This window comes from Canis lupus, chromosome 3, assembly GCF_011100685.1.
Source record: "Canis lupus familiaris isolate Mischka breed German Shepherd chromosome 3, alternate assembly UU_Cfam_GSD_1.0, whole genome shotgun sequence".
In the NCBI taxonomy this organism is placed as follows: domain Eukaryota; kingdom Metazoa; phylum Chordata; class Mammalia; order Carnivora; family Canidae; genus Canis; species Canis lupus.
The window spans coordinates 18120012-18132304 of NC_049224.1; the positions used below are offsets into that span (position 1 = coordinate 18120012).

General features: G+C 37.1%; 1 protein-coding gene and 1 long non-coding RNA gene across 7 annotated transcripts in view; one reads left to right on the forward strand and one right to left on the reverse strand.

The window, feature by feature from the left end:
* The window catches only part of ADGRV1 (adhesion G protein-coupled receptor V1), a 518581-nt gene that overhangs the window by 119803 nt on the left and 386485 nt on the right, over nucleotides 1-12293 (reverse strand). The window lies entirely within an intron of this gene.
* LOC102152204 overlaps nucleotides 1-12293 on the forward strand; it is a 99305-nt gene that overhangs the window by 40213 nt on the left and 46799 nt on the right. The window contains exon 11 of one of the 6 annotated variants that reach the window (XR_005356719.1): nucleotides 474-680. The exons of 4 other annotated variants lie outside the window; for them this stretch is intronic. This is a non-coding gene — a long non-coding RNA (uncharacterized LOC102152204). Of the gene's footprint in view, nucleotides 1-473; nucleotides 681-12293 lie in introns of those variants that run through there. One more of the 6 variants, XR_005356720.1, reaches the window with a different exon arrangement.

Sequence of the window (12293 nt, forward strand, 5' to 3'; positions counted from 1 at the left end):
ATTGCCTTAACACAGCTCTTGAAATAAGTAATCATGCTTTATTTTTTTAAAACAAATAATTGCTTTAGTCAAATTTTCAAGAGGTCAGGAAAAAATTAATAAAAAATATTTAAAATATTAAAATATTTTAAGAATATTTAAAAATGTAAAGGTGAATGCCTTACTTCCATGTGAATATTCTAGATTTATTTGGCATATATTGGAATTAAGCTGAAAGACAAGTGATTTCCTTATTGAGTATACTTTAAATGTCAGATATCTGTGACAATCTAAAAATCCTAGTCTGTCAGCCTACTTCTTTTTGACATACTTTTGTTCTCAAGTCCTTAAGATAACATATGTGGTGTGAGGATGTAAATCTTAGCTAACAAGGGTCAGGCATTGTACTAAGAGCTTTGAATGTATTAACTCAATTATTACTTACAACATCCATATGAGGTAGGTAATATTATTATTATTATTAAATGTTACAGATGAGAAAACTGAAGAACAGAAAGCTTAAATCAGTCGTTCAAGGTCACATAAATAGTGAGTGACGAAAGAAGATTTGAAACTACACAGGTAGGGAAGCCTGGATGGCTCAGTGGTTGAGTGCCTGCCTTTGGCCCAGGACATGATCCTAGAGTCCCGGGATTGAGTTCCACATCGGGCTCCCTGTGTGGAGCCTGCTTCTCCCTCTGCCTCTCTCTCTCTGTGTCTCTCATGAATAAATAAAGTCTTTTAAAAAAAGAAACTACACAGGTAGATATGTGAATTTATCTATGATCTTGATCCCCAAACTATATTGGCTTTTAATTTGATTAAAACTCCAAGATTTTTTTGGATTCTTTTTGCTGTTATATATTGGTCTTCATATATTTTTGATTTGACCTCAGTAAATTGGGCTAGTTAATAACATTAAGACAAAACAATAATAGTTTACCAATCACATTCTTGAAAATTACATTCTTAATTTTTTTTGTATTTAACATCAGAGTTAGTCAAAGCATTTCAGAAAATTAGTGTTAAGTAAAAGTTGTACAATAGATTTGAAACATCTTGGGGAAGAAAAATATATTATTTCAAAATACGATAAACAGAACATTTCCTAAGGATATAATATGGTTAGCAAAACTCCTTAATAAGCCATTGGGAGGTCAATGGGTCTCATGAGGTGTGGGCCTCGAGAGAAAGGTGAGACCAAGGAAAAGTTGATTTGTTCTTCAAAGGAAATGAAAAAAAAAAAAAAGGTTCCTCTCAGGGGCAGTTCAAGAGGGAGGCAGTGAGAACTGAGCACATAAAAGGGTTAGAGGGCAGAGAACACAGGACAGGCTTCCTGATAGAAGGACGGGGCTGGAATAAGAAATAATCACTAAGGAGTTTGCATATGATGAGACAATCTTTAAAAATAAGAATGACGGGATGCCTGGGTGGCTTAACGGTTGAGCGTGTGCCTTTGGCTCAGGGCATAATCTTGGAGACCCAGGATCGAGTACTGCATTGGGCTCCTTGCATGGAGCCTGCTTCTCCTCCCTCTGCCTATGTCTCTGCCTCTCCCTCTGTGTCTCTCATGAATAAATAAATAAAATCTTAAAAAAAAAAAAGGATGCCAAGCAAAGTGCTTACTATTCTGTTTTATCTTCTCTTTACCATGACTTGTCCTTGTAGAATGCGGCAAGACACAAATTAGCAAAAAAGAATCTATGTTTCATGTCTGTGTACATAACAGACAGAAGAAAACCGTAGGAACTGCTAGATGCAGAAATCCAAAGCACAAGTGTTCATGGAGAAATGGATGAAGACATTTTCTTCACCTTTCCTCTGATGGGGGATCAAGTCAGGCTCTCAAAACCATTATATGGAAGAATGATACTGGGAAGACAGAGGATATGACAAAAGTTCTAGAAGGATCCTTTTCTAAAACAAAACTGATTAATTGATGTTAATAATCTACCACGTCACATCACTCTTCTTGAATCTCTTTTGCTGTTGAATGTTCAGAAAGCCTTGTTACAATGCTGTCATGACTGAGGAAGATTATTCCATAAGTTTTGTGTTATTCAGATTTTATTTTATTTTATTTATTTTTTTTTAAATTTATTTTTGTTTATTTATGATAGTCATAGAGAGAGAGAGAGAGGCAGAGACACAGGCAGAGGGAGAAGCAGGCTCCATGCACCGGGAGCCCGACGTGGGATTCGATCCCGGGTCTCCAGGATCGCGCCCTGGGCCAAAGGCAGGCGCCAAACCGCTGCGCCACCCAGGGATCCCTGTTATTCAGATTTTAACCCATTCAAAAAGCTTATACACCAGATCTTATTGGATTGAAATACAATGTGTTTTGTATTTAAACTGACTCTGACTGTTTTCACAAGCCTCAGAAAAATGTTTGGGTAACCTCCTGGCCTACCCTGGACTTAGTCTTCCAGCTTCTTTCGGAAGATTTAGAGAAAGCAATCACTGTTTGTATGTTCTCAGGAACACCCAACAAAATGTTAAATAAAAAGTTTAGAAATTTCTAAATGTTAATACTCATGTAAAAAATAAAGATATCACAGGGCACCTGGGTGGCTTGGTGGCTGAGCGTCTGCCTTTGGCTCAGGTCATGATCCCGGGACCCCACAGGGAGCCTGTTTCTCTGCCTGTATCTCTGCCTCTCTGTGTCTCTCATGAATAAATAAATAAAATCATTTTTTTTAAAGATATCACAAAACTACAGTTGGTTAAGAATTTCTGCACACTAAACTTTATACCCCTTATATAAAGGAATTAAAATATTTGATGATCCCAAACAAGAAGAACAGGAATTTCAAATAAACAATGTCTTTGAATAAGGCAGCATCAGAAATATAAAATAATAGCACTAAGATTTTGAGTATCAGTCTAAAGTAAAATTGTGGAGGGGCACCTGGGTGGCTCTGTCAGTCAAGCATCTACCTTGGGCTCAGGTCATGATCCTAGGGTCTGGGGATCGAGCCCCACATCAGGCTCCGTGCTCAGCGGGGAGTCTGCTTCTCCCTCTCCCTCTGCCCCTCCCCCTTGCTCAGGTTCTCTCTCTCTCAAATAAATAAAATCTTAAAAAAAAATAAAGCAAAAATGTAGAAAATGGACTTCAAGTCAATATGGTTGATTGTACTAACATGTAAGAACCTCCCTCTGGTCCAAACAAATAAATTGCTTAAAAAATAAATAAGAGGGGCACCTGGCTGGCTTGGTTGGCAGAGCATGCGACTTTTGATCTCACTGGACATAGAGCTCACTTAAAACAAATAAACAGAAAAGCTTCCACAAGAATAATAAAAATTTAACCATATAGTCTAATTCAATATATAAAGCCACAAATCCTCATGTGTCTAAAATAAAGTCACACATTTGTTAATGTAAGGTACAGTCCTGTGGCTTGCAGAGCACATCAGAACCAGGGAAGCCTGGGTTATGTGCTCGTGTGGAGATGGCAGGATTTGGCCTGCAAGTGATTAAGACGGAGTTAATGCAGAATTCCAGAGACTATCAGTGGTTGCTAACATCATGAAAGGGGGACCAGAAAAATCTTTGCTGACTGCCACGAGGAAGTGGAAAATAGTTGTTAGCCAGAGATTTGAACTCCAGCTCCTGCCCCCATGTAGATATTGCATCCAAATTTACATTGTTCCTATAGATTAGGAACATCAAGCTGAGAAATTAAGATAAAACAGGTCTAGAAGCTGTGAATTGTGCAGGATCCATTAAAGGGCACAAGGAATTCCTTTATAAAATTACCTTTTTCTAGCTGGACTTTCAATAAAAAAGTTATACACCTCACAAGAAAATACATGTGCTTGTATCATTCAAGAAAAGGTTAAAGACATGAACTATAAAATTTCTGTGAAGTATATATATTTTAGTTTTAAAATCATACAAACACATATAAAGTCAATATACAGAAATGTGTTGCATTTCTATATACTAATGATAAAGTAGCAGAAAGAGAAATTTAAAAAACAATCCTAGAGGCACCTGGGTAGTTCAGGTGGTTAAGTGTCTGACTCTTGATTTCGGGCCAGGTCATGATCTCAAGGTCTTGAGACTGAGCCATGCACTGGGCTCTGTGCTAGGTGAGAAGAATGCTTAAGATTTTCTCCCTCACTCTCCCTGCCCCTCTGCATCTCCTTCCTGTTTGCTCTCTTTCTCTCTCTCTCAAAATAAACCCCCAAACCAAAACCCAAACAATCCCACTACAGTTGCACCAAAAATAATAAAATACCTAGGAATAAACTTGATCAAAGAGGTGAAAGACTTGTACTCCAAAAACAATAAAACATCGATCACAGAAACAGAAGATGATACAAACAAATGGAAAGATATTCCATTCCAAACTCATGGATTGGGAGAACAAATATTGTTAAAATGTCCATGCTACTCAAAGCAATATACAGACTTAATACAATCTCTATTTAAATACCAACACCATTTTTTAAATAGAATGAGAACAAACAATCCTAAAATTTGTATGGAACCACAAAAGACCCCCAATAGCCAAAGCAATCTTGAAAATTTCTTCAAAGCTCAAAGCAATCCCAGATCTTAAGATAAACTACAAAGCTGTAGTAATCAAAACAATATGTACTGGCACAGAAACAGACAAGGGAATAGAATACAGAGCCCAGGAATAAACCCACAGTTATATGGTCAACTAATTTACAACAAAGGAGACTAGAATATAAAATGGGAGAAAGATAGTCTCTTCAATAAATGGTGCCGGCAAAACTGGGCAGCTACATGCAAAAGAATGAAACTGAGCTATTTTTTTATATCATACACAAAAATAAACTCAAAAAGGATTAAAGACCTAAAGATGAGACCTGAAACCATAAAATACCTAGAAGAAAACTTAGGCAATAATCTCTTTGATATCAGCCTAGAAACATTTTTGTAGTTATGTCTCCTTTGGCAAGGGAAACAAAAGCAAAATTAAACTATTGGGACTACACCAAAACCAAAAAGCTTTTGCACAGCAAAGAAACTATCAACAAAACAAAAGGAAAAACAAAACAAAATAAACAAAACCCCAAAAACAATAAAAGAAAAAACAAAACAAAAGGACAATCCACCAGATAGAAGAAGATATTTGCAAATGATGCATCCAATAAGGAGTTAATATCCAAAATATATAAAGAATTTATACAACTCAATAGCAAAAAATCCCCAAGTAATCCAATTAGAAAATGGGCAGAAGAGATGAATAGACATTTTTCCAAAGAAGACATACATATGTCCAAGAGACACATGAAAAGATGCTCAATAACTCTAATTAGCAGGGAAATGCAAATCAAAACCACAATGCGATATCACTTTACACCTGTCAGAATGGTGGGAATGCAAGCTGGTGGAGCCACTAAGAAAAACAATATAGAAGTTCCTCAAAAAAATTAAAAATAGAATTACCATTTGATTCAGTAATTCTACTACTGGATATTTACCCAAAGAAAATGAAAACATGAATTTAAAAAGATATATGCACCCGATGTTTATTGAAGCATTATTTACAATAGCCAAATTATGGAAGTAACATAAATGTCCATCCATAGATGAATGGATAAAGAAGGTATGTATGTGTATCACATACAGTGAAATATTAACCATAAAAAAGAATGAAATCTTGACATTTGCAATAATATGGATGGATCTAAATAGTATGATGCTAAGTGAAATAAGTCAGAGAAAGACAAATACATATGATGTCACTCATATGTAGAATTTAAAAAACAAAACAAACAAGGGATGCCTGGGTGGCTCAGTAGGAGTCAAGCTTCTGACTCTTGATTTCAGCTCAGGGCATGCCATCAAGCTCTGTGGCAGGCTCCATACTCAGCGGGGAGTCTGCTTAAGATTCTCTCAGTTTCCCTCTCCTTCTGCCCCTCCCCTTGCTCTCTCTCTCAAAAAAATAAAGAAGTAAATAATAAGCAAAACCAAACAAACTGAGAAAAAAAGAGATCCAAAAAAAAAAAAAAAAACAGATTTTTAAATCTAGAGAACAAACTGGTGGTTGTCAGAGGGGAGGTGAATGGGGATGTGAATGAAATAAGTAAAGAGGATTAAGAGTATACTTATGATGAGCACTAAATAGTGTATAGAACTGTTGAATCTTACTGTACACCTAAAACTAACATAACACTGTATGTTACTTACATTTGAACAATAAAAAACTATACAAACTGGTAAACAAACCGTGGGTTGTTTAATCAAACCAAGGAAAGGACAGTAAAAGAAAGCTACCCAAAAGCTTGATTTATAGAAAATACAAAATGAGTTAGAAATAACTCAAAGCTTACCAACAATTGCAATAAATAGAAATGAATTAAACCCACTAGCTAATAGGGTTATAGATTTGATTTACACAAATCCAGATATATGCCATAGGAGTTCTACCTAAAAATAATCACCCACAGAGTCTAAAGTAAAGGGTTAGGAAATGACACAGCAAAACAGAAAGTTGGGGTAGTAGTACTAATACGAAACTAAGTAGAAGGCATGGCTTATAAGCATTCATAGGGACAAAAATGTATATTACTTAGTGATAAAAGAACCATTTCTCTCAGAAGATATAATGATGTGGAACCTACACGTACCTGACAAGATGGTCTCCAATACATTAATGCAAACCCTGATATAGGATAAAATCAACTTGTTCACAGTCATATTGTAAGATTTCATTTCTTTCAGAAACTGATAGGTCAAGTTGACAAAAACCAAAAGTGAGGAAAACAATGAAAAAATAAACCATATAATTAAGAAACCTGGCCAAATAGCACATTTAATCATAACTAATTGAACAAAATAGACAAGAAAAGCTGGTTAATCATTCAACTAAATAAACTAACATTGTGTGTCAATTATGCTTCCATTAAAAAAAAAAAAGTAGAAGGAAGACTGCAATAAAGATAAAAGCCAACATTGGTGAAATAGAAATAAACAAAAATAGCACAGATAGATGATGCCAACATCACCTTTGCATCTTCAAAGCTACCACCTTGGGCCATGTGACCAGTATCTCTTGCTTCTATTATTTACTGCAGTAGCCTCTGAACTTCTCAATGTTGCTTCCGTTTACATTTGAAACTGTAACTCAGATCCTATCATTTCTCCCATCTCTCTCAGTGTAAGCCTCGGGGTGATTACACTTACCTATTTCCCTATCTTCTCTTTGCAATCCTCAGCCATCTCAGGCATGCTTTTTCTGCCTTAGGATCTTTGCACTGTCTGCTTTCTCTGCCAGAAATATTCCTTCCCAGTTATCCACATGACTAACTTCCTTGCCTCCTTAAATCTTTGCCCAAATGTCATCTTCTCAGTGACATCTCTCTTATCCTTAAAAACTTCCTTTAAAATTGTAGCCCACATATCCTCTCATTCCCTACAGCACTTCTGATCCTGCTTACCCTGCCCCATTTTTCCCATAGCATCCCTTATCTTATAGTATCCCATATAATTAATTATATTGTATTTTCTGGTTTTGTTTTTGTCTCTGCCTTATAAACTCCACAAGAGTAGGGATCTAGGATCTCTTTATTTTTCACTTTTTTGTCCCTTACCCCGATCACTTAGAGCAGAGTACAGCGTACAGCAATTACTCAATGAAGTTTATTGATCACATGAATGAAGTAATAGTTTAAAAAGCTACTTCTCTGAAAAGATACTGTAATTGATAATTAAAAAGAAGTAAGCCACAAAAACAATGTTAAGGATGTAAAAAGGAATAGAACTTTAGATATAAGAAAATAATATGAAGCATTTAATGCAAAAATGCTTGAAATTCAGATGAAGTAAATTATTTTCTAGAAAAAAATTCAAGTGACTTAAATAGAAACCATGAATAGACCAAAAACTATTAAAGAAATTAAAGTCAAGACTTATTCCATTTCTTCAGGGCAATAATGAGTGTTAAACCTTTACAAAAAAGACAACTCCACTTTATACAAACTGAATCATAAAACAGAAAGTTTTCAACCTCAGTTTTTGATGATACTATAATTTGGAAACCAAAAGACCAGAAATGTATGAAAAGAATTATTATAAACCAATCTTGCTTTTGCATATGCATGGAAAGAAAATGAAATTAAATGTTAGTAATTTGAATCCAAGAGTAGACCAAAACAAAATATGGTTTATCCAAGTATTTCAGAGATGGTTTTACATAAGGATATATGTCAAAAGAATCTCATCATAACAGATTAAAGGAGAAATACAGCAATTAAACAGATATGATCTTAGTATAAGGATAAGCAAATGGAAAAGAAGGCCTACCCACATGTGAATGGGAATTTTAGTACATGACACATAGATAGGGGAAGAATAAATTACTCAATAGATGGTACTGAGACAATTGGTTGTCATTCACTACTCACAAAAATATATTTCAGATGAATAAAATATCTTTTTTCTTTTTTTAATCCAAATGCCCTGCAGAATTGTCACTGGGCACCCTTGGTATTTCTCAGTCTGACAGACACCTCTCCCTCCATGACCCATTCCACTCCTTCCCCTTGCTATAGACACCAGTTGCTGAACATCCACATAGCTCTTATGACTCTGACTTAAGTTGTCATCCAACCTGATCCTCTCTCTTCACCTTTTGAAACCCTAATCACTAATCACTCTTTAAAGCCAAACTCAAATATGTATATGCTCTGTACATCCTCCTCCTGTTCTCCAGTTGCAACCACTTTGAAAATGAAGTTCTTTCTTTCTATTTTTTTTTAAGATTTTATGTATGTATTCATGAGAGACAGAAAGAGAGAGAGAGAAAGAGAGAGAGAGAGAGAGGCAGAGACACAGGCAGAGGGAGAAGCAGGCTCCATGCAGGGAGCCCGATGTGGGACTCGATCCCAGGTCTCCAGGATCACGCCCTGGGCTGAAGGCAGCGCTAAACCGCTGAGCCACCCGGGCTGTCTGGATAAAATATAAAATACCTAAATGGAAAAAGTAAAACTTCAAATATTTTAGAAGAGCATGTAAGAGATTATGATGTTGGGACAGATTTTTTACCCCCCTCAAGCTGGATACAAAACTCTAAGTGTTAGAGGGAAATACTGCTTAATGTGACCACAGCAACCTCATTTGATACTCAGAATTCAAAAGACGGCAGACTAGAAGCTTGTATTTGCAACACATTTAATTGACAAATTGTCACTGCCATGAGAAAAGTTAAAACTTCTACAAATCAATAAGAAAACGGCAAACAATGCAGTAGGAAAATGAGCAATGATCTGCAAGAACAAGGTACCCAGTGTTGGTACAGCCATGGGGATATGCTCCTACATGTCTGGTGGGGTGTAAATTGTTGAAACCACTTTCAAGAGCAGTTTGCCAATGACTACTGTTTAAGATGTGCCTACAGGAAGTCCAGCAATTTCATTTCCAGTTGCATGTTCCAGTGAAATTTTTGTACTAATACATATGCAAATATATTCACTGAACCACTTGTTTATAACAAGAAGACTTAGGGAAAAATCTACATGTGCATCTGTTGAGAGCAATAAATCGGAGAAATAAGTTCTATTATATTCATACCTGTGCATATAGGAGAACAGCTGAAATAAGGAAACTAAAGGTATGTGCATCACATTGGAATAACCTCGAAGCATGTTGATTAAACAAGCAAATTGCAGATGGAAAGGTACAATTATAGAAATTAGTACTCTAATGTAGTTCATGAAGGGTATAAAAACACAGGTGGAAAGCATAAACACTAAACTTCATAATACACTTGCACTGTGCCTGTGGTATATTTCTTTTTTTAAAAAAAAAGAAGGAAAAAATATCTAATGTTTTCAATCGTTGGACTTTGGCTCAGTCGTGTCTGGTGCCATGGTAAGTCTGCAACAGGTTGCACTGAAAGAGGCTGGTCCTCCATGGCGGAGACGCCTTAACACTGGAGCAAGGCAAGGCATCACCAGACGATTAGGATACGTCTGATGTGTTAGGTAAGTCTGCTCACATACACAGAGGCCTTATTATGAGGAGAATAATAAGCTTATTTAGGGGCAGGACGTGGGCTGGGTCAGACAAACAAAGCAAGAAATAAAAGGATACCAAAACCAACTTTAAGGATGTCAAGGTCAGCTTACAATCTTTTGGAATTACAGCCACAAGTCAATAAGCAATCAGCCAAGAAGGAATGGCGAAGCAGATCTCAGTAAATATAATTTTCTTGCACAACCAGGACTGTAATACAGGCCACCTGGGCTCTGTTTAGAACTCCAGGTTCTATGGGGTAGCTCTTCTATCTAACTTTAGGTAGATAACTAGGTATGGGGGTGAGGAGGAATAGTAGAGTTGTTCATAGTTTCAGAGACCTGAGTAGGAATCCTTCCTCACACCAAGATCCAAACAGTCTCAAAACAGATTCAGAACCAGGGATGTACAATTCTGTTCTTTACTCACAAATCTGTCTTTCTACTTCTTTTTATAAGAAACAAAAGCAGAGGGAAGTTGAAATGCAGCCATTCACTGGTTTAGAGAATTCAAAACAAAACAAAATAAAACAAACAAAACACTGGACATGAGTAGCAAGTGAGTCTCTTGTGTCTTCCAGCACACGAAGACTGTTATTTAAGAAATCCGGATTGGTGGGTCGCTTGGGTGGCTCAGTCAGTTAAACATTTGACTCTTGGTTTTGGCTCAGGCCATGATCTTCAGGTCATGAGACCGAGCCCCGTGTCAGGATCTGTGCCAGGCATGGAGCCTGCCTAAGATTCTCTCTCCCTGGCAGCCCGGCAGGGCTCAGTGGTTTAGTGCCACCTTCGGCCCAGGGCCTGATCCTGGAGACCCGGGATCGAGTCCCACGTCAGGCTCCCTGCATGGAGCCTGCTTCTCCCTCTGCCTGTGTCTCTGTCTCTCTCTCTCTTTGTGTCTCTTATGAATGAATAAATGAAATCTTAAAAAAAAAGATTCTCTCTCCCTCCTCTGCCTCTGCCCACCCCTCTAAAAAAAAAAAATCCTGCTTTAGAAAACAAATTCCATTAATGACAAAAAAAAAAAGTCTGCTGCCTTTGTTAAGCTTAGAAACCAGCAAGCTCTTTAAAAAGTTCATTGTAAGATTCAGTATTTACCATAGCAACAATATTGTCAATAAATTAGACTTACTATTGTATGACAGAGGAAAAAGCAGTGTTCCTTGTTTATCTTTGCCTGCTGTTTACTTTTAGCTCTGCTGTGGGAAAGAGAGCCCAAACAATGCTAAGCTTTTCCTTAATGAGATCCTGATTAGAGGGTCTGGACCAATGCATACAGCACAGTATACTAGAGCAGGAGAGCAAAATGAAAATTTTCACTTGGCCCCTCTCCTGTGAGTCACTCCATCTGCCCTCAGCACAGAGTGGAGTCTTATCACTTTGATGACCTCCCTCTGTCCACTGGGTACCTGTTCCAACTAACCCAATAATCTTCCTGACCCCCTTTCTCATGCTGGTCCCATATCTTTCCATATTCTGGAAAGCTGGCTTTGCTTTGCTCCCAAATGAGGAAGTACACTGACCATATCTCAACTTCCCAGCATTATAAATTAACAGAATCACCAAAGGAGGCATTGTAAAGAATGTGAGATTTAATCTACGTTTTTAACCTAGGTTCTATGATGAGGCTTAGGAGCTCGAGAACTTCACTGAATTTATGCCTGCACATTTCTCGAGAGAGTGAGCTCTGAGCTTTTATTAGATTATCAAAGAGGTTAGCAACCATTACTTAGTCCATTAATTATTGTATGGTTTGGAAAATGAAGATCTGAGAGATTGTTCCTTTCCTCTAGTTGGACAGCTCATTAATGATAGAGAGAGGAATAGTTTCTAGTCTGTGGACTTTTGGTCCTACCCTCATACTAGAGCTGAGATTAACTTGTCTTTATGAAAACATTTGTTCCTACCCCTAGGTTAGCCATTTTTAACTGAGGCCTTGAGTGTTCCCATCCCCCACCTGCCAGGTATTTCTGGCAAGCCCCTAAATTCCATGGCTATGCTGCCCATGAGTTCAGGAATGTTCATGTTCAAAGCGCTATTAAACTTCCCTAAGAGCTTCAACACTACACACATTCCCTCTATTAACTGAAATCCAAGGAGGCACCAATCCAAAGTGTACACTTTATACTAATAGTGTATACTTAGTTCCTTCTACTCCTCAATATCGAGCCCAGAGATTTAATCTTGAATCTTTCCATTTTCCAGGACTTGTGTTGGATTACAGGGTAAGGGAGTTGTAGCAAGAGAGAAAGCAATATTATATAATAATTAAATCACAGGATTTAAAAATAGTAGTTTGATTAATATTTACAAAGCACCAGA